Below are 27,420 nucleotides of genomic sequence, written 5' to 3'. Positions count from 1 at the left end.
TTTTCACACAGCAAACCCTAAAGATCCAAGTGTTCCCAGAAATACACTCAGAGATGGCTGTTGTGAACCAATTAAATGTTCGCTCTGCAATGACTGAGTGAACTTGAAGTGGCACCCAGAGGACCTACAGGAGCCTGGGCAGCTGGTCAAGAGCCTGGTCTCTACTGCAGCTTCTGCTGCCAAATGGCTGTTTGCTCTGGACTGGTTCACCAGCCTCCTCAGATCTGCTGGGCCCTACCTGTCCTCTGGGCAGCAGCTGCTGGCCTGCCCACTCCACCCCAGCCCGGAGCAGCTCAGCTCACAGCCCTCCCAGGTCTCTGTTCTGTGTCTACACTACAGTAATACTGGCTGCACAAGCTGGCCCCCGTGACCATCTGGAAAACCTATTACCTTCATTCCACTGTCATCTTAATTTCTGCATGCTGCTGCTGCCGCCGCCAAGTCACTTCAATCGTGTCCGACTCTGTGTGACCCCATAGATGGCAGCCCACCAGGCTCCCCCATCCCTGAGATTCTCCAGGCAAGAACACTGGAGTGGGTTGCCATTTCCTTCTCCAATGCATGAAAGTGAAAAGTGAAAGTCAAGTCGCTCAGTCGTGTCCGACTCTTAGCGACTCCATGGACTGCAGCCTACCAGGCTCCTCCGTCCATGGGATTTTCCAGCCCAGAGTACTGTAGTGGGCTGCCATTGCCTTCTCCAATTTTTGCATGATCACACAACAAATACGGGCAATGGTCTAGAGTTCTTGCAGAGTAAGAAGAATTCTAAAAAACCCCCAATTTTCTTCCACAGAGACATAACTAAAGAAAATGAACTACAAGATCTCTTTATGAACAATTTTCTTTTTCTATGAAACATCCCCATTAGCAAATTACAATTAAGCAAATACTGGCAGAGAAACAACATAGGTTTCTTTGAAATTAAAAAAAAAAAGAACTTTTCTGATAAGTATTATTGACTGAAAAAGTGTTAACATGTTTGTCACATTCAAAAAGCCACAAATGAATTTCTCTGAAAAACCCAACGTCCTTTTAAAAAATCCACAAAATTGGGGCTCTGCCAAAGAGTCAATGTTACAAAACCATGTGCCACATGCCCTTCTTCATGCTTCTATGAATTACTAAAGCAAGGATTAAGCTTCTGGTGATTTAGTATCAGAAAGATCAGACATGGATTCAAAGGCTGGCTCTAGCTGGGTATATTTGGGCAAGTTATTTAATTTTTATTTAACCTCAAACTCCTAATTCCTTAAATGAGAACAAGAATTACCTAGTTCACAGGATAATTGGGAGTTTTAAATAAAATAAAACTGAATCTACCTAACATGACAGGGACCTATGTTAGTTAGAGTTAGTTTGGCTGAGAGAGACAGGAAGCCCAATGTACCAGCAGTTTAAACAAGAGAAGTTTCCTTCTTCCTCAGGAAAAAGCCCAGGGAGGCGAGTGTGGCACTCCGCTGTCATGTCTTTTGATCACCTATGGCTCAACTTCCCGGTCCAGGACGGCGGCATCTACATCCTAGACAGCCGATTGGGAATGACAAATGACAGGGCGTAAGGGACACATACTGGCCCTCAAGGGAGGTCCTGCAAAGGATCACGTGGTAACACACTTCCCGTTAACCAGAATTCAGTCTCACGGCCACAGAGCTGCCACAGTTCCATCCAGCCTGTTCCCGTGGGGACAGCCAACACCAGTTACTTAAGTCGGCATCCATTCTGAATGTCTGGATTCTGAGGCCATACTGATTGCTAACCATTTTGAAAATTACCCTTGCCTTTGGGAAGCTGTGCCTTAAAACTCCACAACAAACAAGATTTCCTTTGTAACATATGCAGTTCAGGACATAATTTTCCCCTCACTGGTTATTTCCTCCTTAGTTTCCTTTTCTGAAAAAGAAACTAAGCTTTAATAGAAAAAGGTCAGCGTTACTGAATTACAGGGTTCTCTTTTCAAAAACTAACACTCCATTTTCGATGCCATGGTCTCCTGAAGGCTGAAATACAGAGACTCTGATGGTGGAAGTAAGCACCTTGTCCCACTGCCCCACTTCTAGGCTGCTGGGCCCTGTCGCCTCTTGGTCACTGGTAGGAGCTGTAAGTGAAGAATAGGGAGGAGAAGCAGCCATGTAGACTGCTATGTCTCTACTTGGTGCACACGTGACACATATGGGCAGCACGTGCTGAATAAACTGGAGCGTGTCACCCTTCCAATTAAACCCAGTTAACACCAGTATCCATCTTCCTGAAAAACTGGAGCTGGAGTGCAGGGACCCAGCCTAGGTTTTTCTGGGTTAATAATCTCCTAGAGTTTAAATCCTAAGCTGTATTCCACAATTGTCAAGAAAGCTTGCATTAAAAAAAAAAAATCAATATTAGGAATATTTTTCCTTTTAAAATATATTAAATTAAATATAATTTTAAAAAATTGTTAAATAGCTTTAACTGCTGCAAAATAAGCAGTCTGTACCAACCCTGGGTCCTGGCATGCTGTGAAAGCTCTGGCCAGCCCTCTGCTATTGCTCAACTGTTTGTATCTTATGCGACCCTCATCTCCTTAAACAACCTTTCCTACATTCTGCACATTTTAAGGGTGGCTTTTATTTTTTCCTTAATTGCTGTATTGGTTTTTTCCTAACAAGCACATAGGGACATGACGAGAAGAGCATCAGTGAAACGCCATTCTGCTCTCTGCTTCCCTACACTGCTTCCCTTCCCAGAGAGAACTGTTCTTACTGTTTGCTGTGAAGTTGTCCAGGCTACGTAGTTTCTAACATAAAAGTCAACATGAACACATTCCGTTTTGCACCAAAAAAATGCATTTCCAGTATTCTATTCTTTTCTCACTCTAAAGAGCTTCGACATATTTTCGTCTGCAGTCACTGTAACTAATTTACTTTCTAAATTGAACAGTAACATTCCTTGTACATAGAGGTGCTATTTAACAGCGTGTGTACATCACCAATTATCACAAAGTAGTATTCTAACCTTGAAAAGCTCTTGGTACCAATATTCTTCCCCACAATTAACTTCCTATGGGACACTGCTGCTGCTGCTGCTAAGTCGCTTCAGTCGTGTCCAACTACTCAACAAATACTTGAAGGAATATGTGTCTTCAGAGGGAAGAATTACAATCTTGAGTGGGAAGGGCAAGCTCTCCATACAGCCCCATAAATTCTGGCACATCCTCCTGGGCAGGGTCCCCCATTAATCACCTGTGTAAACATCACTACATTTAATGAGAAAGCTATTTGAAGGAAGCTTCCAGTGTGACACTGTCCACATGGACCATTGGCAAAATGGCGACATTCTGTAGCCACGCTGCCCAACACTCATACACGCCAGCCACATGTGGCTAATGGTTACTTGAAATACGCCCAGTACAACTGAGGAACTGAATTTGTAGTTTAACTTAATTTAAATAACCACATGTGCCTAGTGGCTACCCTTCTGGACAGATCTGTTCTACTGAATAGTGGATAAACAGAAAAAGATTACAATCCCTGTTATAAAAGAGGGACACTTGAGAAACGTGTATGTAAGTATGTATGGCAAGCATGGTGGATTAAGCTCAAATTACATCTCCTGAATCTTCTTTCTTGACATATCCAAGGCTGAGTGGACTATTTCTAAAAATAACGTCTCTAGCTAAAGTTGGAGCAAGCCTTAAAGATATGCTGCAACTACCTTTAAAATTTCAAACTGAAAGTTTTACTGTACTGAAACTCTATGTTTGATGATGCACTCTGTTTTATAATTTTCCTGGCATGATATTACGTGTGCATCACACTAAATTAACAGTTTCTCTGTTCGGTGGAAAAAACAAGTTGCAGAAGCATATGTATAATACTATGCCAGCCACACACATAAATGTATGCATATATACACATGTTTGTGTGTGAATAGAACTTATCTAAAATGGTTCTGCTGAAAAGCACATTCTGTGGTGATGAAAATGCTCTCTGCCTACTCTGTCCAACAGGGTTATTCAGCTACTGAGTGCTTGGAGGATGGCCAGTATGTGATGGAGGAACGTGACCTTTACTTGTATTTAATTAATTAAAATAGCCACAAGTGGCAAATGGCCAGTCCGTTGGATGGTATAATTTAGAAGAATAAACCTCAAACTGCTAAAAGGCAATTTCAGAGTGTTGTGTTGGTCACTCAGTCATGTCTGACTCTTTGTGACCCTATGGTAAGACCCTTCAAGAGGTCTTATCATTAAAGGGAAGATAAATCTTTACTTAAACTTTACAAACCACTGTAGTGTCTGGGTTTAATTATCTAGTTTCATACAACTGGCACCTATAGCTAGCTCATCAAATGAATAAATATGAAGGGGCGGGGTCTTACTAGCTCAGGCCTCCATAACAAATTCCACAGACTGGGTGCATTAAACCATAGAAAACTTCTTCTTAGTACTGGAGGTTGTAAGTCCAAGATGAGGGTGCCAGATGATCAGGTTCTGATGAGAGCTCTCTTCCTGGCTTGGAGACAGCCCCCCTTTTCACTGTGTCCTCTCACGGGGGTGCAGATGGGGAAATAAAGCTCTGAGCTGCCTCTTCTTACAAGGACACTGATCCCTCATGGGGACACCATTCTCGTGTCTTCTAAACTGATTATCTCCCAAAGGCTCCACCTCTAAATGCCGTAACACTGGGGGTTAAGGCTTCAATGAACAAACTCGCAGGTGGGGACACAAACATGCTGTCTGTAAGGACAAAATAAAGAATTAAAATTCCTTCTACTCTGTGTATTTTTCTCTACTGCCTTCACATAGCTCACTGAGTGCCCTAGAAATCTTACCATTAGGCTTCCAACATCTGGTTGTTGGAACATCTGGGACAATGGCATTTTCTAATGACAGGAGTGTGGCCAAGTCTTGAGACCTTATGATCTTATACATTCTAGTTTGAAAGAACACATTAATGATTCAGTGTGCATGTGTGCTCAGTCACTCAATTGTGTCCAACTCTTTGGGGCCCCGTGGACGCTATTCTGCCAGGCTCCTCTGTCCATGGAATTTTCCAAGCAAGAAACACTGGAGTGGGTTGCCATTTCGTACTCCAGGCGATCTTCTCAACCCAGGGATCGAACAAACATCTCCGGAGTCTCCTACATTGGCAGGTGAATTCTTCACCACTGAGCCACCTGGGAAGGCCCAGTGTTCTCATACCTCTACGTAATTTCTTGATGCCCTCAGCAACCAAATGGTGGTGCCAGATGCACACCAGGCAAAGCTGGAAAGGTCACTTCACATGCTACCTTTAACTGTGCCTGTTTGTAGTCCTGTGGGAATGAGCAGAGCTGCCTTAAAGTGGGTTTAACCTCTGGGTCACCTCAACACACTTGTTCTTCCAAGATCATCTGCTGGGAAGCCAAAGACACCTTTTTCCAGGAAAGAGGACAGAGTCAAGCTAAGCTTCCCACAGGCCCAGCAGCTTCTCTTCCCTTGGTTTTTGAGGAAACTTCTGCAGCTTCCCAAGGTCTCCAGGTATGGGGACAGCTAGTATTCTTAAACAATGCCTGTAAAACAGTGGCACCCCTAACCTAGGCTCCTTGGTCAGAAGCAGCCTGTGCATTCAACCATTATCAAAGCTGCTTTTTTGTGCCCCATAAAAAGATGAAGATGTGAAAATGCTGGCCCGGGCTAGGACAAGGGGGAAATAAGGCATGACTACTTGATGGTTACAGAGATTTCTTTAGAGGTGATGAAAATGTTTGGAACTTGGCAGAGGCGGTGGTTGTACAATATCAGTGTACTAAATGCCCCTGTTGACTTTGAAATGGCTAACTTTATTTCACCTGGAAAAAATCCACAAAAACCCAAAATCTATTTTAAAAAACATAGGAAGTGGGCACCATCCCATCACACAGACCTACCCTGAGGGCCCTGGGAGGGCACACTGGTCCTGCACACCTCACTGTGGGATGATGGGCACTGGCAGACCCGTCCTTCCCATTCTTCTCAACCAAGACTTTCGAGCTCCCTTCCCCTTAGCCATTTTCAGTTACACTGCAGAATCTACCTTAAACTCTGGGAGGGCCCATGAGGCAATCCACCCCACCAAAGAATCTAAATGGATCCTCTTGAATACCCTGTATTCTAACTCAGCCACTGATCTGTTTGTTGCTCTCAAGTTAGTCTCTGTTAGTAGTTTTTCATCTTGTTCTGCTATTTCCTACCCGTATTCCCTAAGGACCTCCCACTCAGTATTCTGCCAAGCTACCACTGAGGGAAAACACCACCTTTCTGCTCTGTAACGCTGAGAAAATTCTTCAGGAAACTTTGAATGCACCCTTGACTGCTCTGGCTTCAACCGAACACAGTGGTTGACTCTATCTGAACAATCAGTGCAATCATGATGATTGTGGTCAATTAAAATGTCAAATCAGTTGTTTGAGTAAACTGACAAATGGTTGGACTAAACTGTTTTTTCCTTGGTACTACAACAATACACAATAACTCGGTGAAAACAGTTAAGAGGGAAAGACAGGGAAGTAAAGAAAAATGATTTTCTTTAGCCTCCTCCCTGTCTTTTGTTGGGCTTCCCTCGTAGCTCAGTTGGTAAAGAATCCACCTGCAACATGGGAAACCTGGGTTGGGAAGATCCCCTGGGGAAGGGAAAGGCTACCCACCCCAGTATCCTGGCCTGGAGAATTCCACGGACTGTACAGTCCATGGGGTCGCAAAGAGTCGGACACGACTAAGCGACTTTCACTTGTCTTTTGTCACGTCTACAGCAGTTGTCCTGATCATGCTCTAGAACCATGTTTCCAAACTTGACTATGAAATCCTTTTTGATACCAACATCTTTCCCTACCAACTGAGACAAGAGTGGGTAGAGCACAAACTTTAAAAGAATGACATAGGCCGATGACATGATATAAACTAGCCAGAATCAACTAGGTCCAAAATGGTGGATGAGTCTACTTCCGATAGACCTTAAGCCTCAGCATACACTCATTGTAACACATCAGCGAGCTAAATGATGTACTCACAGGCACCGTGACAGTTCCAAGGCCAACTATAAAGATCAAAAAGTGGGCGGTGGGCCAAATCCTAGAAATCCCTACCTCTTCCCCAAAATAGCTGGAATACTCCTCCCACTCATTAGCTTATGACATTACCCATCCCTCTAACAACTGTTGACCCCATACCCTCGGGCCTCCTGCGTTCAAAGGTGGCCCACGCTCTGCCTGTGGAGTATGTTTCTCCCTGAATAAAGCGTCTTTCACTTTACTATGGCTCACTCTTGAATTCTTTCCTGTGCAAAGCCAAGAACTCACCCTTAGCAGCTGTCCCAGAGGTCTGGAAGTGACCTGAGATGTGACCATCCTCTCATGCCCCATCTCTCTCTCCTGCAACACAACCCTTACTTTCTCCATCTCAGTGAATGGCACCTTCCTTTACCTAGTTGTTCAGTCTAAAAACCTCAGAGTTATCTTTGGCTCTTCTTTCATTCATACCTCCCAAATGATTTATCAGGAAAATGCACCAGCTCTATTTTCAGTGTCCCTAATCCAAGTATCTTCCCCAATCCAGACTGAGCTACCAACCCGCCTCAGGCACACCACCTCTCACCTAAACCACACCAGCTTCTGCTTTTGACCCCCAGTCCCAGGGCATCCAAAGTGACCTTTTAAAATAACAAGTCCTAACACATCTTTCCCCTATTCAGAAAGGCGCCTCATGCCTTACACGGACTGGACCTCGGTCTCTCTCCAACTTCATTTCCAAATGCTCTTTCCTCTGTTGCCTGTTCTGTGGACAAAGCTGTTCCTCTGACAAGCCAAGCAGTCTCATCCCAGAGCCTCCGAACTGTCAGTTCCCTGTGCCTGGAGTGCTCTTCCTCCACCGAGTGCTGGGGACCGAATGTTTGCATCCCCCAGAATTCACGGGTTGAAGCTGAACCCCATTGTGATGGTATTTGGAGGTGGTGGCCCTGGGAGTTGATTAGGTCATGAGGGTGGACCCCCATGATGGCGATTAGTGTATTTGTAAGAAGAGACTCAAGAGAAATGATCTTTCTCTCCACTCTGTGAGGATATAGGAAGAAGGCAACTGTCTGAAATCAGGAAGAGTCCTCGACAAGCACCTGCCCATGCTGCCCCTGATCTCAAGACTTCCAGACTCCAGAAGTGTATGAGAAATAAAAGTCGTTAGACTGGACATCTATGTTACATTTGTTAGAGCAGCCCAAGCTAACAAAGACACACAGGTCCTTGGTTAACTGTCACCTCTGCCGTGCAGCCTGGGACATAAGGAACGTCGCAGCACGCCCTGCCCTTCCACTTCTCCCACCTCCTTCCTCAGCCTTACTCTCACTGCAGCCTTTGTCACCACGTGGCATCGCAGCACGTGTTCACAGTTTCCTGGGCGCCTCCCACACCAGAACGAAGCTCCAGTGGACAGAAGTTTCGTTTCGTGCTCTAACGTGGCCCCAGCACTCAGAGAGCCTGGCTGGTGATGATGCTCAAGAAACAGCTACTGAACAAATTAACAGCGAGTTCTTATAGAAGAGTCTCTCAGAATAATCGTAAATTGCTTCTCTAGAGTAAAACAATAAAAACAACGAGTTGGGAGAGAGGGTAGTAACTGTGACAGTCAGGACCTGGGAGCTCTCTAAAAGGCAGTGAAGCTGGGGCACATCAGTGTTGCCAGGTCCAGCCCAGGATGCAGTCAGCTCAGGTTCCTCCAGAGGAGGCAGAGGACTTCGTTTCCAGCTAATCACAGCAGCTAAAATTGGGCTAAACCATCATCCTCAGTGATCTGGAAGTGGTTCCGACATACCCTCTGTGAAGCCACTTAAAATATCAGACCTGTGGTGAAGCATGTCAAGGCCTAAGTTTGAAGTTGGCCTTTAGAAGGTAAAGTAAAGTAAAATCACTCAGTCGTGCCCGACTCTTTGCGACCCCATGGACTGTAGCCTACCAGGCTCCTCCGTCCGTGGAATTTTCCAGGCAAGAGTACTGCAGTGGGTTGCCATTTCCTTCTCCAGAGGATCTTCCCAACCCAGTGATCGAACCCAGGTCTCCTGCATTGCAGGCAGACGCTTTACAGTCTGAGCCACAGAGGGGCAAATAAAATACCTTGGTGAGAATATGTTACACACAAGAATCACAGTGATACCAAACGCACCATAAGCTGAATAAAGGTGGTATAATTTTCAGGCAGAGAAAGGACACTGCCATCCAGCAATCATCCTGAATAAAATACCACCATATATGGAAGAATAAAAACACCACCACACATGACTTTCAGCTACTTAGTTCTCCAATTCCTCACTATAAATGTAAAGTCAACACTCAGCATGTAAACAGTCTATTACTCTATCATGAATTCTATGGTGTACAGCAGCCTTTGAGAAAGGCAACATGGGAGAGGAGAAAAACTGCGTCAACAGTAGTTTAGAGCATGAGACTTGCAGCCCAAACTCAGATGGTCTTCCCACCAAGTGACCTGCCATTTGAGGGATCTTGAGCAAATGACCACTTTCGGAGCCTCTGCTGTAAAATGTGGATCGTCTCAGCAACCTTACAGGATTCTTTAGAGACCGTATGAAATTGTGTCGATGTAATGCTCAGCACAGACTTTAATAATGTACTGGAATCCCACATTTAGGTGGTTCCATATGACCACCACAAGGGCAGCGCTATGTCATACTCAAAATCTCTGCATCCCTGAATACATGGCTCTGGAATGAAATAATTAATAAATCAATGAATAGTGTCTACTGAATGTTCCTATTTTTATGTAAAAGGCAACCAAAGAGATGAGAAGAGAAGAGGGGAAAATGGTGAGAGGCGTAAGGAGCCGCGGAGAGGCAGCATGTACAAGGAGCAGCAGGAGAGTGGGCAGCCGCCCTCCAAGAGCAGATCAGAGTTAGCACATGAAGGCGTAGACGAGAACAGCAGCTGAGGTTTACTTAGCAGAAGTGGGGGCCAGAACTCTCACCTCGCTGCACCCTGATAATCTGCAAAGGTGAGCCACACTGAAGACAATTTTATTAGAACACTGTAGTAATAAAATCGAACTCTGGGAAATCCCTGTCCATTTCTAATCTGAATGATGCCCATCAAAATTTCCACCGCAACCATGTAGAATAAGCCCTAGGGCGCTATCTCTGCAGAGTACAGAACCACCTAGCAGCTGAGGGAGGTGGCTGCTGTGTGTGGCCTGGCATGGCATCTGGCTAAGGTCCTGGAGGGAAGTTCAAAGTGCACACACGCACACAGCACGAGCGCGCCAGGAACCTGCCACCCTCCAGTACATTCCGGCTCTCCCGCCACAGAAGGCAAAGGACAGACGCACAGGAACGTTTTACTGTACTCAGAAAAACAGACACGTGTACTTTGCCTTATGACAGCAGTTCAGTGTGACAGAAATGAAACCTACAAAGACAATTAAGACAGTATGAAAGTGGATGAAAACCTAAGAAGTCATCAGGTCAGGGATGCCAAGGGCCAGAGAAGGCTGGGTGGGGGGTGGAACAAGAGCCCCCACCGCAGGAGCACATCAGCAGATGAGAGTAAAAGAGGAGGAAAAGCATTGTGAGTTTGATGTTAGCTTAGTAACAGGCACCATGAAGAATCAGAAGGACAGTTAACCAGAATCAAAGGGTCCAAGTGCTGTGCAGTACTTACTGGGCAACCAACCCCTCCATTTACGCAAACAGGTACCAATCCACCTCGTCGTATGATTCACACCAACACTGCTCAGCGGTGCAGGTGTAAGCAAAAGGACAAACAGGTCAGGAGAGTGACTTAAAACCTGGACCACGGATTACACATGGATAAGAGGGAACAAAGACAGGAAGAACAGGCTGAGTCTCAGTGAGAACAAATGTGAGGAGGAGGGTGTAACTGGATGGACCAGAGGGCGTGGTAAAGGAAGGAATTTCAGACTTACTGATCTGAGCCACGAGTGGACAAGGGTTAGGAAGTGGGGAGCCGAGGGGAGCTGGGGAGATCACTGGTGATGACAAGCAGTCACGAAAGGAAGTGGATGATCCCATGAAGTTGGGCCAGGATGGAGGACGATGAGGCAGTCCTCAGTGACGACTGGGAATAATGAGGACGTCAGCAGGTAAGAGCCACCTGCTGGGGTACAGGATGTGCAAGGATGGTTACACACAGGGCTGAGTCTCCACAGAGTAGGGGGTGGACGGGAAGGTGGAAAAGCAAAGATCCAGCACAGCCTGGCCTGGCACAGGCCACCGGCCCAGCTTCTGAACAGCTTTTCATCTCTTTAATGATGAAACTAATCTACCTACATCAGGTAGTTCTCCCCATTTTTAATCTGAAAGACGTAATCCAATCTTTCCCTTGCATGTATATAAAATAAACACTAGTAGCAGACTAGTAGAAAAACTCAGGTTTTCCAAGATAAAATCTTCAGTGACTGGGCATTCATTGTAGAATCTTTAGAAGTTCACACATTTATCCTACATGTCTATAGAGTGAAACTAGATTAACATTTCTATTACATTTTCTCAAAAACCTTGTTTATTTTTACCATCAGATCAGATCAGATCAGTCGCTCAGTCGTGTCTGACTCTTTGCGACCCCATGAATCGAAGCACGCCAGGCCTCCCTGTCCATCACCAACTCCCGGAGTTCACCCAGACTCACGTCCATCAAGTCAGTGATGCCATCCAGCCATCTCATCCTCTGTCGTCCCCTTCTCCTCCTGCCCCCAATCCCTCCCAGCATCAGAGTCTTTTCCAATGAGTCAACTCTTCGCATGATCAACTGGGAACAAAGATCTGCCTCAAAATTGGTGATCTTTTTCCTTATCATTTAGATTGAAGATACAGGAATCTGGTAAATTTCTACTATCCCCTCATCTTCCAGTATTTGTCACTGACTCCACCTATGAACTCATTTACGATGCAGTCTTGATGTTAATGAAGAAGTATTTCCTGGAGAAATGTTGACTCTCCCAGCCCTCTGAACAGGACTTGTTCAGGGATCCTCTCCTCTGGGAAGACGGCATGACAGTACACCTCCATTCCCCAGCCCCTCAGGTGGATGTCCCCTTGTTCTGCCAGAGCATTCCATAGGCAGCTCTCTTTCTGTATCTTACTGCATTTGACTGTCAACCAAAACAAGCTTTATGACCTTGGACAAGTGCTAAACCTCTCTCTGCCCTAATTTATCCATGTATAAAAGAGAGAAAATAGTCATGTGGTCGCTGGGCCGGGAAAATGGCGGTTCCATGAGACAGCAGGGCTTCGGGTGAAGGAGGGAGCACAGAGGAAGCATTTATGACCTTCTAATTCCCTGGTGGGTCAGACGGTAAAAGCATCTGCCTGCTATGCAGGAGACCCGGGTTTGATCCCTGGGTCAGGAAGATCCCCTGGAGAAAGAAATGACAATCCGCTCCAGTACTCTTGCCTAGAAAATTCCATGGATGGAGGAGCCTGGTGGGCTACAGTCCCTGGGGTCGCAAAGAGTCGGACACGACTGAGTGACTTCACTCACGGTGAGGTGAACAAATAGAGAAGAGATTCAGTGCTAATGTCCAAAAACCAGACTGAGAGACTAACTTGTCCTGGTTCTTCCTACTTCAATTTGAACCCATTTGAGGTTCTTCAGATAGATCCCAAAGTGACAGATGAGGAAATAAAAAAGAGGTTTCGGCAACTATCCATACTGGTGTATCCTGACAAAACTCAAGATGCTGCCGACAGAGCACAAAAGGCTTCTGAAGCCGTGGACAAAGCTTACAAGCTGCTACCGGGTCAGGAACAAAAGCAGAGGCCCTGGATGCAATTCAGGCAGGAAAAGAATACGTGGAACACACCGTGAAAGAGCGAAAAAAGCAATTAAACAAGGAAGGCAGGCCTACAAATGTGGAGGAGGATGACCCTGAGCTGTTCAAACAAGCAACATACAAACAGACCATGAAACTCTTTGCTGAGCTGTAAATTAAAAGACAGAGAGAGCCATGAAAGGAAGCGACAAGGGGAGGAAGAGACTGAAGTTCAAGCAAAAACCAAAGGAGAAAGGGAGTAGCAGAAAATTTTTTAGCAAAGTCGAGATGGCCGCATGGACAGCTGGTGAAACTTCCAAGCAAACACAAAAGGAAAGAAAGAGAAAAAAACCGGACCTTCCTGAGACCACCAAAAGTACAAATGGAGCAGCGTGAGTGACCGCCAAGGGTCACGGCCACAGAACCTTCCCCAACTGTCTCCCTCCTGCTTTGAAGGACTCATTCTTTCCTCCCATTTTCACCCCAACATAGAGTAGTACTGCTTTTTAGTCCATTTTGTTCTCAATACAGTTTAATACCGATCAGAGTAATTCTTTTGTATGTTGAAATGAGGGGCTCGGTTTAAAAAGAAACCTCCCCCCAACGCTTACCCCCCTGACCAACTGGGACCGGAAGGTGCTGCCTTCTCTTCCCACAGCCTGTAACTAAATGTTCTGTACGTCACTGAAGTGTGATGGTTAGAAACGCCACATGCAGTCTCTGGAAATCATCCAATTAAACACACTGCCGACACTGGTGTTGCCGTGACTTCAGTGACGAGCCTGGCCCACCTTAGAAAGCCCCCTCGCTTCAGCTGCTTACTTCTGGCTGTGGCGTCCTTCGAAGCCCCAGATCAGACGGGAAGGCAGCGGACACCCAGAGCAGTCCCTGGACGCCCTGACGTCCTTGGAGTTTGGCATGTGCTTTCCCATCTGACTGGCCAACCCGCATGGCATGAGGCTCCAAGCCACCCAACCTGTTCACTTTCCAAAGAGCTAGCCGTTCTCCATCCCATCCCGTGTGTCCTTGCCTGGCTGCATTTGTTAGTGGTACTATTCTGTATGTGTAATAAATTTTTATACCCTAAAAAAAAGAATAGAGAAAATAACAGTACAAACATCACAGGGCTTTTGTATTAATTCATGAGATAAAAGTGAATGCCTAGAAAGCACTTGGAACAGTTTCCAGCACACAGTAAATGCAACAGAAGTGTTTGCCCTTCTTATAACAATACTTATTTGCATGTCTTTCCTTCTGTCCCACGTTAGCACCTTTAAAATAAGAGATTAGGTCTTAATCTTTGTATCTCCAGAGCCTAGTACTGTGACTGGCAAACAGGAGACGTGAGATGAATTAACGCCATGAATCAACTGGTAAACCAATTTTTATTTCACAAAAAAAGTAGAAATATAGATATTAAAAATGAGCCAAAGCATTACCCTATTTACAACCCACCTTGTTTAAAAATAACCTAAGGAAGTTCATGAACTACAGCCTGCCATTTCAAATAGGTAATGAAATATGAAATGAAGGAAGTTAAAATTAAGACTAGAATTGCATCGTCAGTACCACTAAAAGGTCAGTAACCAAAAGGACTTTTTAAGCGTTATGTGGCTTAGATACATTGTGACTGAGAATTAGTACATCCTCACTCACTTTTGTTTTAGGGGAAAAAAAGAGTCCAGAGGCTTGACTTTCCACCAGGATTTGTTACCATTTCTTCCACAGATCTACGTACCCAGGGAGGAGACAAAAAACCATAGTGACAGAGTTCACCTACTTCATCTGCACACTCCTGCAGTAGGAGAGAAGCGAAGTTGTTGGGACAGAAGGGAATCAACCGAGGCATCCAAAAGAAAATGCAAATGACTGTGGCTATAAGTTCAAGACACTCATTAAGCCCTTAGGCCCTCTGAGTTGGGAGGTGGCTTCTCCCAGTCTCCAGTTACAAACAGCCAGTATTTAGGTCTCATCCTGGGTTTACCATTTCTACAGAACCCCTGATGGGGGATCACAGCGTAACCCTATTTAAAATTAGCACCAGTAGTACTTTAATATTCTGGTCCTTCTCGGATTATCTCTGACACTACTGAAAATGAAACTAGTCACACAACTAGGAGGACCTTCCTCTTTCACGTGTGCACGGACAGAAGCCACCTTATTCATTAAGATGGAACTTAGTGCAAGTCCATGTTAAACAAAGTCTGGGAGTGTTAAGTGTTTCACAGAGGAAGAGAAATGTTTACCATATCCTCACGGACAATCCAAGTAGAAACCTACATAAAAAGGATGAGGGTGAAGAGCTAGAGGAAAGTCTTTAGTAAACCAAGGTTGTGTCTACTTGCTGGAAGAGTTCCTCACTCCCTTCCACATTTTCCCTCGAGCCACAGAGCAGGACATCGCAGCAGAGATATAAACTCAAGTGTGAGCACTGAGAGAAGAAACAAATGGTTAACGGGCCTCCCTGGGCCACGTGCTGGAAACTACTGATAATAACAAACTCAGATACAGGAACATGAGAAGACAGCTGCTTTTCCAAACAACTTCACAGCTAAATGAAATCATTTCAAGCAGTAAATTCTATTCTCCTTTCCCGTACAAGCCAGCATTAATATATATAAAACACTCCCATCAGAGAAAGAGCGTTAAGCAGATAACGCATAAAACATACAATGTATTTTAACAGTGTGTTTTTCTATAATTAAGTATTAAGCTTTTTCATTTACTCATTTTAAATGAAAAGATGAAAACTGAGGTTTCAATCTGACAGGGATTGCATCTGAGGATTAAAATGTCCATGGACATACCTCTTAACTCCTCATCTTTTAATTGCTGCATAAATGGTTGCCTAGGAAACTTCCCAACTGGATGAAGAAGCACAAGCAAGCTCTCATTTCCAAGTTCGCAGGTATGACTCACTACCTTTTCTCCCACAAAGTAGGTCCTCCTGAATTCTTAGAGGCAGATATTTTTGCAACCTGGATGACAATTAAAAAAAGAAGAAGAATTATTTCGAATATATGTTTTTAACAGGGATAAAAGTTAAGGGCGAGTCCCTATTCCCATTAAGTTTAGAAGAGAAATGTGTATTCTTAAAATAGGCCTGCACAATCCGTATCAGGTAGTTATGGACGGTTATTTTTCTGGCAGTATGTTGACAAGACAGTAATTAAACATTATAATAAGAGAGAACAGAGAAAACATTGGAACAATACAACCACAGAGACATTTGTCAAAGAAGAATCCAGTCAGAGGGGTGTGACCCCCAAAGACCACTGAGACCTGCCCCAAGTTCAGGTTCCCTGACAGTTCTTGCAACCTAGCTACATCTGTGCCCAGAATGACACCATGACGTCGTTAAACAGAGACAAGGAAACACAGTGCAGACCGTTACATGCCAAGAGGCAGGAACCCGGGGCAAGGGCATCTCTGAAGGCCCTATTTTAACAAACAGCAGATGTACTGAAGAAGGCTGAAGTAGTAGGTGCAGCCTGCAGATTTCGGAGAAAGGACAGAATCTTACGTAATTACAGTGAATTAGGGCAGAAATGCAGAGAAGAGCCTCAGGGCCAAGACGGGTGCAGGTGATTCCCTGGTTCTGTCACTACTTCTGGTGTCTCAGACAGAGATGGACCAGGCCTGCGGAAGGGGAGGGAGGGAAGACTGGGCCCACTGCCCATGGGAAGGGTCTCCGCTCTCTTCCCTGAGCTCTTCCTCTAAAATCTTTCCATCATCAACTTAACAACATCATCATCTCTCTTATTGTGGTAAGAACAATGATCATTCAATTAAAAACCTAAAACTGACTCTTCTGGAGGAAAAGCTATTACTAATTCCTAACTCCACCTTCCCCTCCACCTTGAACCTATTAAAGAAAAACTTCCCCAAACCTGGTCTGGAACAGAACCAAGTTGCCTACTGTGAAATTCACAACATCCTAGTGGAAAGACATCAACAACATTCCAGATAAAATGTTTTCTTTCCTATGCAATTTTTCTAGTGAACCTGAAGAAAATTAAGGTCTATTCTGGGGAACCCACTACCACTCACCCAGTTGGTTGTCAACTATCAGTTAAAGAATCTAGTCTAAGGATTTGCAACCAGACATGCTTTTCAGTGATGATTTAATCATTCTTCCTACTAAGAGTGATTCTGAATACACCTGCCAGGGGCCTCTTTCCTCGCACTGCAAAACTGTTAGTAAAACGCTGGGATGTGCTCATAACCCAACTGTCTGAGGAGCTGTCTTTAACAAACACTAACCTCAAGCAGCTCCTAACACCCTGCAGTGCTAAGCATGCTCCTCAGTCTCTAGACTCTGAAGGCCTCTGAATAGGCAGCAACGTCCCCCAGGAGCACCTCAAGGGCCTGACATGGCCCCTGGCTCTCACTCCCCTTCTGTGACGACAACCCCATCATCTCCCCCACCTCCCAGCCTCCCAAACCTAGGTCATCTGTCAGTTATTCCAGAATGTTCTGCCATGAGTGTCTGGACTGCCAGCCCAGTTACTGGGCGCTTCTGTAATCAAGAGCTGTTAGCACACTGCTTTCTATTTATCTCCCCAGACTGTAGCCTTACTGAAGACGGTGCTGGGCTTTTTTATTTCTGTATCCCCCACCTTATCAGGGGCTTCCTGGGTGGTGCTGGAGGTAAAGAACCCGCCTGCCAATGCAGAAGACATAAGAGACGCAGGTTCGATCCCTGGGTCAGAAAGATCCTGTGGAGGAGGGCATGGCAACCCACTCCAGTATTCTTGTCTGGAGAATCCCATGGACAGAGGTGCCTGGTGGGATATAGTCCATAGGGTTGCAAAGAGTCAGACATGACTTAAGCGACTTAGCATGCACACCTAATCTGAGCCTGGCTCAAAATGGGCAAGTAATGTTTGTTGAATGAATGAATGTAGGAAAGAGAATGAAGATGGAAAAAAAATTTACTGCAAGAGGTATTCCCTGTGCAGCTTCAAAACCAACCCTAAGATGCAGTCTGGTTCTGGACTGAGGGGGACTGGGCTCCACCAGGCAGCCCATGAAGCCCTTTCAAGCCTGCTCAGAGCAGGCACACAAGGACCCTACGGACCATCTCAAGTCCTCTGGAGAGCACAGCCAGCCCAGCAGGAGGTGGATCAAATGCACCCCTCCCCGAAGTTTTGCCACCAGAGGAAAAATAAGGGATTTTTATAGGAGAAGCAACATAAAAAGGAGGAAAATAAAAGATGGAAAGCAATGTCCAAAGACCCTCACAGATGGGACTCTGCTAGGTACAGGAACAAAAAAGTTTAGTTTTTCATGAAAATATGTTAATTAAGTTTTTGAGCTATAAAGGCCTGCAGAAGCACCAGGAAAACTCAGGAGAGACTTTTTTTTAAACTGCTGGTTGGCTTTTGGATGGGGCGGGAAGGACCTGCAAATACCTTACAGGGAAGACAGCCTCTGTTCCCTGCCACCTCCCCCAATATATGTCTAGAGCTCTTTTCCCAGGAACGAACCCCACTGAGGCCTGGGCATGGATGGTGTGGAGGACAAAGCAGACAACACTCAGGCACACCGCCTCCTGGGTACCTGCCAGGAGATTTCCGTTCATGGAAGACAACTTCCATCCAGTACTCAAATCTGCAAGTGTGCGTGAGAGCGGTGGAGTGGATGGCCGCCTCCTGTTTACTGCTGGTGTTTCACAGGTTCCTGGCAGGACAGGGTCAGGGAGTCAAAGGGGATGTAAACACCATTTCGTCCTTGCAGAAGCCATGGCATTGCCCCCTGGGCTTAAGAAAGCACAGCATGGAGCAGGTGGTCCACTCGACGTCCTCTGACTGCCCTTTTCAGAGTATACCAATTCCTTATGGTGTGTCAAGGCTCTTCAGCTTGGCACAGTTTTCCCCCAAATGGCTCAATAGTTATTACCTTTCTGAAGATCATTTCCAGTCCTTAGACTCTGACCTGATGATAACTGCAGGAGACATACCTGCCAGAACTGAGCAGTAAAAGGATGCCCAACCCTGCATACCAAGGACAGGAGAGCCTGCAGCTAATTGGAGCGGGCCCATGGGTGCAGCAGAAGGTAGCTAGGGGTGGGGGGCGCGCACTCCTGTCTCCAAAAGTTCTGTATGGTTTTCGTTACTTACTGTAGAAAAAAGAGCTGGCATAAATCCAAAGATCTTACACTTAATAGGCCTTTGACTGACCTGGGAACAAACTAATTTTTTCTATTCCATTTTATAAAGCTCAGCCTTTCTCACTCTTGCACATCTCTACTTAGAAAAAGGGATGAGTAATAGTAAAACACTGTGGCGGTACGCTGAACAGCGCTCACACAACGGAGAGAGAACGTATGTCGTACAGCCCTCCGTTCCACACACATTCGACAGCTTCAAAAGAGACTTATTATAGAACCTGTGGGAATCCCCCCACAGGAATTGAAGATTCTTTTGACTGACTGAAAGTAGAATTGAGGGGCCAGGGAAAGGATTTCCCCTGCAGTTGATTAAAAACATTATTCTGTTTTTGAGCTGTCGTACCGAGTGATCACGAAGTGTGCAAAATTCTTCTTAAAATGTACTTTTTGAACTTTCCCCTCTAGTACTGGATGTTAAGATGGACTTAAAGACAAAATTCTCTAACACACTTAAAACAACTTCTTAAATGAGTTCACAGTCATAAGAAGAAGGAAAACGCAGCTCTAATGTTCCAAAAATACACTTTAATCTGTGCATCTTAATGAAACGTGCACACCTAAAGATGAAATTAAGTGTCTGCAAATGTGGATTTGCAAAATTGGTCACTTTCAGCATCACGAAGTTATTACAATGTTTTTTGAAATAGGTTCCCTAAAAGCACATACAATGATGATTTGATGAACAAAAACGTAATTTTTATATATTTCATTTCAAGGACATTTCTGTTATATGCTAAAACAATAAAACATTTTTCTTCTTTAGAAATGGACTTGAAGGGAAAATGTAGTCATCTGAATTGAGATCAAAAGACTAATCAAATCAAAAAGTCAAATTCATTCAGAATTTCACCCCACAAACAACACAACAAGTGATCTGGAAATGTGAACTCCTAAGGTTCCAATGGAGTAGCCCATATAGTACAACAATGTAGCACACAGGATCCAAAGTTTTTAAATAAAACCAATAAAACAAACAAACAAAGACTGGGAGAAGCATTGTTTTGGGAAACACTCCTCCCAGGACTGGAGAAACTACTTCAAGTCTGTCTTAGGGCCAGGCAATTTTTATTTATGCTTAAGACTTTAAACACAAAGTACAAAAAATAATAGGCATGGTTTAAACATAGGGTCTTCCAAGGTGGCTCAGTGGTAAAGAATCTACCTGCCAATCCAGGAGACTCAGAAGACCTGGGTTCGATCCCTGGGTTGAGAAGATTCCCTGGAGGAGGAAATGGCAACTCCAGTATTCTTGCCTGGAGAATCCCATGGACAAGGAGCCTGGCGGGCCACAGTCCATGCAGTCGCCAAGAGTCAGACACGACTGAGCACGCACGCCAGACAGATAAGACAATTAACAAACCTCTTAAACTGGGACTATTGTGCTTACTGACTTGCTTCCAAATAGTAGAGTATCCTAACAGGGGAGAGGGGAGAATACATTTCCAGTGCAAGATCTTGGCAGACACTACTCTGGGTCAGGTGACCAAGGTCAGCACCATCAGGGATACGTCACGATGACAGCATGTTCCCTGGACATAAGGTGGTAAGAATGTCACTTCACCTCGGTGGTCCTCCTCTCAGAACCCCACAACTAGGCTAATGATCAGAAAAACAGGAGAGAAATCTGAACTGAGGGGCGGTCAACAAAACATCTGTCCAATATTCCTCAAAATTGACATCATCAAAAACAAGGCAAAGCTAAGTAACTGTTACAGACCAGAGGAAATTAAACAGACATGATGACAAGATGTAATGTGATATCTTGGGTGGATCCTGGAACAGGAAAAGGACATTAAGGAAAAACAGTGAAATCTGAATAAACTTTAGTCAATACTAAAGTCAGTAGACTTTAGTTAATACTAAGGAACCAATGTTTGTTCCATAATGGTGACAAATAGGATAATGTAAGAGTAAGCAACTGGGGTAGCTGGGTGGGGGACGTATGGGAACTCGCTGCACTACGTTTGCAACTTTTCTGAAAGTAATCAAACTTTCAAGAGCTCCGTCCACAACACTGATGCCTCGATGCTCTGGGTAGCGCTGCACCAACAGGGACGGGCACGGGCTGGGACCCCGGCCACCCCGCACGCTGACCGACAGACACTGGGCCGATCTGGGAGCCTCAGACACCAGGGACCACAGATGGCGTGCATGTGAAACAGGGACAGACATCTCTGAGCGCCTGACACCCTCATCTGAAGTGAAAAATAGGCAGTTTTATGCAAGGGAAAAAGACAAAGGCTAAATGGGTTGGCCTGGAGCCATCAGAGCTCTGTGAAAACACATGACAAACCAGCCTCCATCCCTCACTCAGCAAATACTACTGCCAGAATCCAAGCAGGTGTGAAAAGAGTTACACAGCCCTCCCTCCCAGCCCTACAGGCTCTATGTCCTGTTTCCGAATCATACAAAGGTAAATCTGAGAAGGGCAGGCACAGAATTCCTTTAAAGGTTTGAGGGAGAAAGGGCATTAAGAGAGTCCTTTGACCCAAAAGCACACAACTATGTATCTTCAAGAACCCGCCCAGTCAGCACACATGTGGCACCATGGGAGCCATGTTCTGTAGCGAGGAGGCCAGAGTCTTGGAAGGGCTGCTCAACACAGAAACACATTTGTCTGCAGAATAAACATGTGGCATGGTTCTGTTTGCTGCAATGGATTTCTTTAATTGCCTTGAATTTTAATTGAAAAACAAATCTGGGGGTTCATCTTTGCTAACCAAAAAGTTCCAGAATTCATAAGTTAGATGAATATGCAGTACTCATTAGGCCAGAAAATTAAAATATAAATGATTTAAAAATTTTTTCAGGAAACTCACATACTGTCAATCAAAATCATAACAGTTCTAGAGGGAAAGTGACCAACTGTTTAAAGTTGATCTGAAAGAGAAATGATATAGAAATGTCCCAGAAAAATCTGAAAAATAATAATAGTATGGATGATGATGAAGAAGGATCTTGTTCTACCAACACTAATAATTAAGACAGTATGGTGTAGATCCAGAATCAACAAACAGACCAATGGAAGAGTAACACACCTGAAATAAAACAAATAGCAAAAACTGCTTCATTTATTTAACCATCAATTGAGGTATGGACACTGCTGATCATTCCTTGATAGTGAAACAAAAAAGGCAAAGTCAAACCAAAAGGACAAGTATGTGAATGCTGGCCAATCACGTGGGGAGAGTGTAAGTTAAATGTTTTTCTCACATCTTACATGTGAATCTATTCCAGATAAATGTTAATTATAAAACACACCCTGCTACTGCTGCTAAGTTGCTTCAGTCATGTCCGACTCTGTGCAATCCCATAGACGGCAGCCCACCAGGCTCCCCTGTCCCTGGGATTCTCCAGGCAAGAACACTGGAGTGGGTTGCCATTTCCTTCTCCAATGCATGAAAGTGAAAAGTGAAAGTGCAGTCGCTCAGTCGTGCCTGACTCTTAGCGACCCCACAGACTGCAGCCTACCAGGCTCCTCCATCCATGGGATTTTCCAGGCAAGAGTACTGGAGTGGGGTGCCATTGCCTTCTCTGCATGGTAAACTGGGTCCATCTAAATGTCAACAGGGGCACAGTTAAGTAAATGGATGGTTATGTAGTCCTTAATTTGTTGATAAAGAAATGTACTTACTAATATGCAAAATACAGTATTTAGTAAAAAGGTAAGGTATAAAAATTATGTCTGCTGTGAAAGTGAAAGTCACTCAGTCGTGTCCGACTCTTAGTGATCCCATGAACTATACAGTCCATAGAATTCTCCAAGCCAGAATGCTGGAGTGGGTAGCCCTTCCCTTCTCCAGCAGATCTTCCCAACCCAGAAATCGAACCAGGGTCTCCTGCATTGCAGACAGATTCTTTACCAACTAAGCTATAAGGGAAGCTGTAAATATGTTTGCAGTAAAAATACCTAAATATAGATATTAATGGTGACACTGACAGGAAACATTTATTCTGAAAAGATGTCAATTTTTCTCTAATTAATCCATAAAGTCAACGCATGAACTCAATCCAAGGAAGATTTTTTTCATGGAATGTATTCTAAAATGCATATGTTAGAGCAAAAGGGAAAAAGTAGGGATAATTTTAAAGAACAAGAAGAAAGGAGGAGCTACTCTACAGGATAAAAAGACACAATAAAGAAATAAAGGCATCATAAAGAAAACGTAGAATTGAAGCAGGGAAAAGACAGACCTATATAGATAGAAACTTGATGTGACAAAATGGCATTGCACATCAGTGGAGAAAATACATACCAATGAAGAAATGCTGCTAGGAAAACTGGCTGTCCATGGGAAATTAAAACAAGGTATCCACACTTCACAATATACACACAATTCCATCTTAGAGATTGCAGGTGAAACTATGAAAAGCAAAATGTGAAAACTTTTAGTAGAAAACAGATGAGACTATTGCTACGACCTCAACCTAAGAAAATCATTTTTTTCAAATAAGACACGAAGAACCAAAGCCAAAACGAGAGACTAAATTTGATAGCATCAAAGGAAACTCCTGTTCAATGAAAGACATTATTTAAAAAGTGAACAATCAAGCCCCAAACCAGAAGACAATTGGACATGTATGGACAGAAAAGAATGGGTAAGAAGAATATATAAAAGTAGCTTAATAAGAAAACCAAGAGGAAAAACGGGCACATGACTGGCAAACACACTGTGCAGAAGACATTCAAGCAGCGACATACACATGCACTCTCCATCCCACTAGTAATCAACGGAATTTTTATTAAAGCCACAGTGAGATACCATTTCATACCTATCAAACTGACAAAACTAAAATCTCTTTTTGTGAGGATATGAAACAAAGTATAAGCATTGTAGGCAGCAATTTCACTACAGTTACAATTTGAAGTTGTGCTCATCGTAAGACCCAGGAATTTTCTGGTTATACACCCAGATAAACTAAGCACAACTACAGGATAAGCCAAGTACATGCACGTGGGAATTCACCCACTCCTGAGTGACAAACGGGTCACAGAAGAGATCAGAGGGAAAATTAGAAATATCTTGAGACCAAAAAAGAAAAAAAATGCTTACAGCTACATGTCTGAATAGTGAAAATGCAAAATTTAAATACTTGTCAACAGGAAAATGTATTTTTAAAATGTGACATTTTTAGAAAACAGAATACTGTAAAAACAAATTAAATGAGTGACTATATCTATAGATATTAGCATGAATAAATCTTGAAAACGTAATATTAGGCCAAAAAGCCAAGTGCTAAAGAGGTACATACTACGTTCTGAGAGACACAGAGGAGACACTCAGGTCTCCCTTTAGCAATAAAGGGGACTCATTCCCCCAGCTACTGGGAGTGCTGTAGGCTGACCACCCTCAGCTGAAAAGAGTCACCTTGTCAAAGTCAGGTCCCCTCGGGGGATGCAGACTGCATCCAATGACTGGTCAGTGTGAGGCTAAAGATGCTTGGCCCCTCACCTCAACTTAGGACAACTGTGAAGGGCTGTCCCAGCTTCAGAGCTCCCTCTGGGATTGGCTGAGGCCTTTCCTGTGACTGCACTGTAGCCCAATTTCTCTCTCAAAAATCTCCTTAATAAACTTCAGGCATGTTAACCTCTGCTCAGAGTCTGCTTTCCCTGGAACTCTACCTTCAACAGATACAACTTGTATCTTGTTTGAAAACATATAGCACACATGTTAAGAAGACTGAAATCATACCAAGTGTCTGTTCTAACCACAATGGAACAAACTAGAAATCAGCAGCAGAAGAAAAACTGGAAATTTCACAAGCTCGTGGAAATTAACACAATCTTGAGTGACAAATGGGTCACAGAAGAGATCAAAGGGAAAATCAGCAATATCTTGAGACCAAAAAAAAAAAAAAAAAGAATGAAAAACAACAAACCAAAATTTATGGGATGCAACAAAGTCAATACTAAGAGGAAAGTTTACAGTGGTGAACACCTACATTAAAAACGAAGAAACTGCTTAAGAGCACGTGCTCAGTCATGTCCAACCCTCTGCAACCTCATAGCCAGGCTCAGTCTCTTATTGATTTGGAAAACTCAGCAGTGGCCACAGGACTGAAAAAAATTAGTTTTCATTCCAATCCCAAAGAAAGGCAATGCCAAAGAATGTTCAACTACTGCATAATTGCACCCATCTCACATGCTAGCAAAGCAATGCTCAAAATTCTCCAAGCGAGGCTTCAACAGTACATGAACGGAGAACTTCAAGATGTTCAACCTGGATTTAGAAAAGGTAGAGGAATTAGAGATCAAATTGCCAACATCCATTGGATCATAAAGAAAGCATAGAGAGTTCCAGAAAAACATCTACTTCTGCATTATTGACCACACCAAAACCTTTGACTGTGTGGATCACAGCAAACTGTGGAAAATTCTTAAAGAGTTAGGAATACCAGATCACCTTACCTGCCTCCTGAGAACTTTGTATGCAGGTCAAGAAGCAACAGTTAGAACCCGACATGGAATAACAGACTGGTTCCAAATTGGGAAAGGAGTACGTCGAGGCTGTATACTGTCAGCCTGCTTGTTTAACTTATATGCATAGTATGTCACGCAAAACACCAGGCCGGATGCAGGTAGAATCAAGATTGCCAGGAAAAATATCAATAACCTCAGATATGCAGATGACACCACCCTATGGCAGAAAGTGAAGAAGAACTAAAGAGCCTCTTGATGAACGTGAAAGAGGAGAGTGAAGAAGTTGGCTTAAAACTCTACATTCAAAAAACTAAGATCATGCCATCCAATCCCATCAGTTCAATTCAGTTCACTTGCTCAGTTGTGTCCGACTCTTTGCGACCTCATGAACCACAGCACGCCAGGCCTCCCTGTCCATCACCAACTCCCAGAGTTTACCAGTCCCATCACCTCATGGCAAATAGAGGAGGAAACAATAGAAACAGAAACAGACCTTATTTTCTTGGGCTCTAAAATCACTGCAGATGGTGACTGCAGCCATGAAATTAAAAGATGACGCTTGCTCCTTGGAAGAAAAGCTATGACCAACCTAGACAACATATTAAAAAGCAGAGACATTACTTTGCCAACAAAGGTCTGTCTAGTCAAAACTATAGTTTTTCCAATAGTCATGTATTGATGTGAGAGTTGGACCATAAAGAAAGCTGAGCACCAAAGAATTGATGCTTTTGAACTGTGGTGTTGGAGAAGACTCGTGAGAGTCCTTTGGACTGCAAGGTGACCCAACCAGTCCATCCATCCTAAAGGAATATTCACTGGAAGGACTGATGCTGAAGCTGAAGCTCCAATACTTTGGCCATCTGATGGGAAGAACTGACTCATTGGGAAAGATCCTGATGCTGGGGAAGACTGAAGGCTGGAGGAGAAGAGGAGGATAGAGGATGAGATGGTTGGATGGTATCACAGACTTGATGGACATGAGTTTGAGCAAGCTCCAGAAGTTGGTGATGGACAGGGAGGCCTGGTGTGCTGCAGTCCATGGGGCTGCAAAGAATCAGACACAACTGAGAGACTGAACTGAACTGAACTGGCCAGGGTCCTCTGTCCATGGAATTTTCCAGGCAAGAATACTGGATTGGGTTGCCATTTCCTACTCCATTCCCCATCCAGAGATTGAACCCACATCTCTTGTGTCTCCTGGATTGGAAGGCAGATTCTTTACCACTGGTGCCTCCTGGGAAGCCCACATTAAAAAGGAAGAAAGATCCCATATAAACAAGCTAATTTTACACCTCAGGGAACCAGAAAAAGAAGAACGAACCAAGCCCAAATTTGGCAGAAGGAAGGAAATAATAAGATTAGAGCAGAAATAAAATAGTGAATAGAAAAACAGGGAAAACAACAGGGAAAAACTATCAAAACTAAGACTTGACTTTTTTTTAAAAAACAGCAAAATTGACAAACATTTAGCTAGACTAAGGAAAAGAGGAAACTCAAAATCAGAAATGAAAGAGGAAACATAACTGATGCCACAGAAACTGAAAAATGTAAGAGGCTACTATGAGTAATTATATATCAACAAATTGGATAATCTAGAAGAAATAGAAAAATGCCTAGAAACATACAACCCACCAAGACCAAATCACGAAGAAACAGCAAATATGAACAGAGTGGTAAGGAGGCTGAATCAGTAGTCAAAAACTCCCCAACAAAGAAAAGCACAGGACCAGTGGTCACTGGTGAATTCTATCAAATAGTTAAAGAAGTATTGTGGATCACAATAAACTGTGGAAAATTCTGAAAGAGATGGGAATACCAGACCACCTGACCTGCCTCTTGAGAAACCTATATGCAGGTCAGGAAGCAAGAGTTAGAACTGGACAGGGAACAACAGACTGGTTCCAAATAGGAAAAGGAGTACGTCAAGGCTGTATATTGTCACCCTGCTTATTTAACTTATATGCAGAGTACATCATGAGAAATGCTGGGCTGGAAGAAGCACAAGCTGGAATCAAGATTGCCAGGAAAAATACTAATAACCTCAGATATGCAGATGATACCACCCTTATG

The 27,420-nt window shown here is 43.9% G+C and overlaps 1 long non-coding RNA gene and 1 pseudogene across 2 annotated transcripts in view; one reads left to right on the top strand and one right to left on the bottom strand.

Annotated features, from left to right (window-relative positions):
* LOC104982311 overlaps positions 1 to 27,420 on the bottom strand; it is a 101,470-nt gene that overhangs the window by 24,656 nt on the left and 49,394 nt on the right. For both annotated transcript variants that reach the window (XR_824498.1, XR_824499.1), the window contains 2 exons: positions 23,186 to 23,292; positions 15,565 to 15,735 (listed from right to left, as the gene is read on the bottom strand). This is a non-coding gene — a long non-coding RNA (uncharacterized LOC104982311). The remainder of the gene's footprint in view (positions 1 to 15,564; positions 15,736 to 23,185; positions 23,293 to 27,420) is intronic.
* On the top strand, positions 12,210 to 15,570 carry LOC104982308 (annotated as a pseudogene).

Source organism: Bison bison, unplaced genomic scaffold (assembly GCF_000754665.1).
Source record: "Bison bison bison isolate TAMUID 2011002044 unplaced genomic scaffold, Bison_UMD1.0 scf7180017864530, whole genome shotgun sequence".
Lineage (NCBI taxonomy): Eukaryota > Metazoa > Chordata > Mammalia > Artiodactyla > Bovidae > Bison > Bison bison.
The sequence above is the reverse complement of the archived record's forward strand: the minus strand, read 5'-3'. Positions and strand labels throughout refer to the sequence as shown.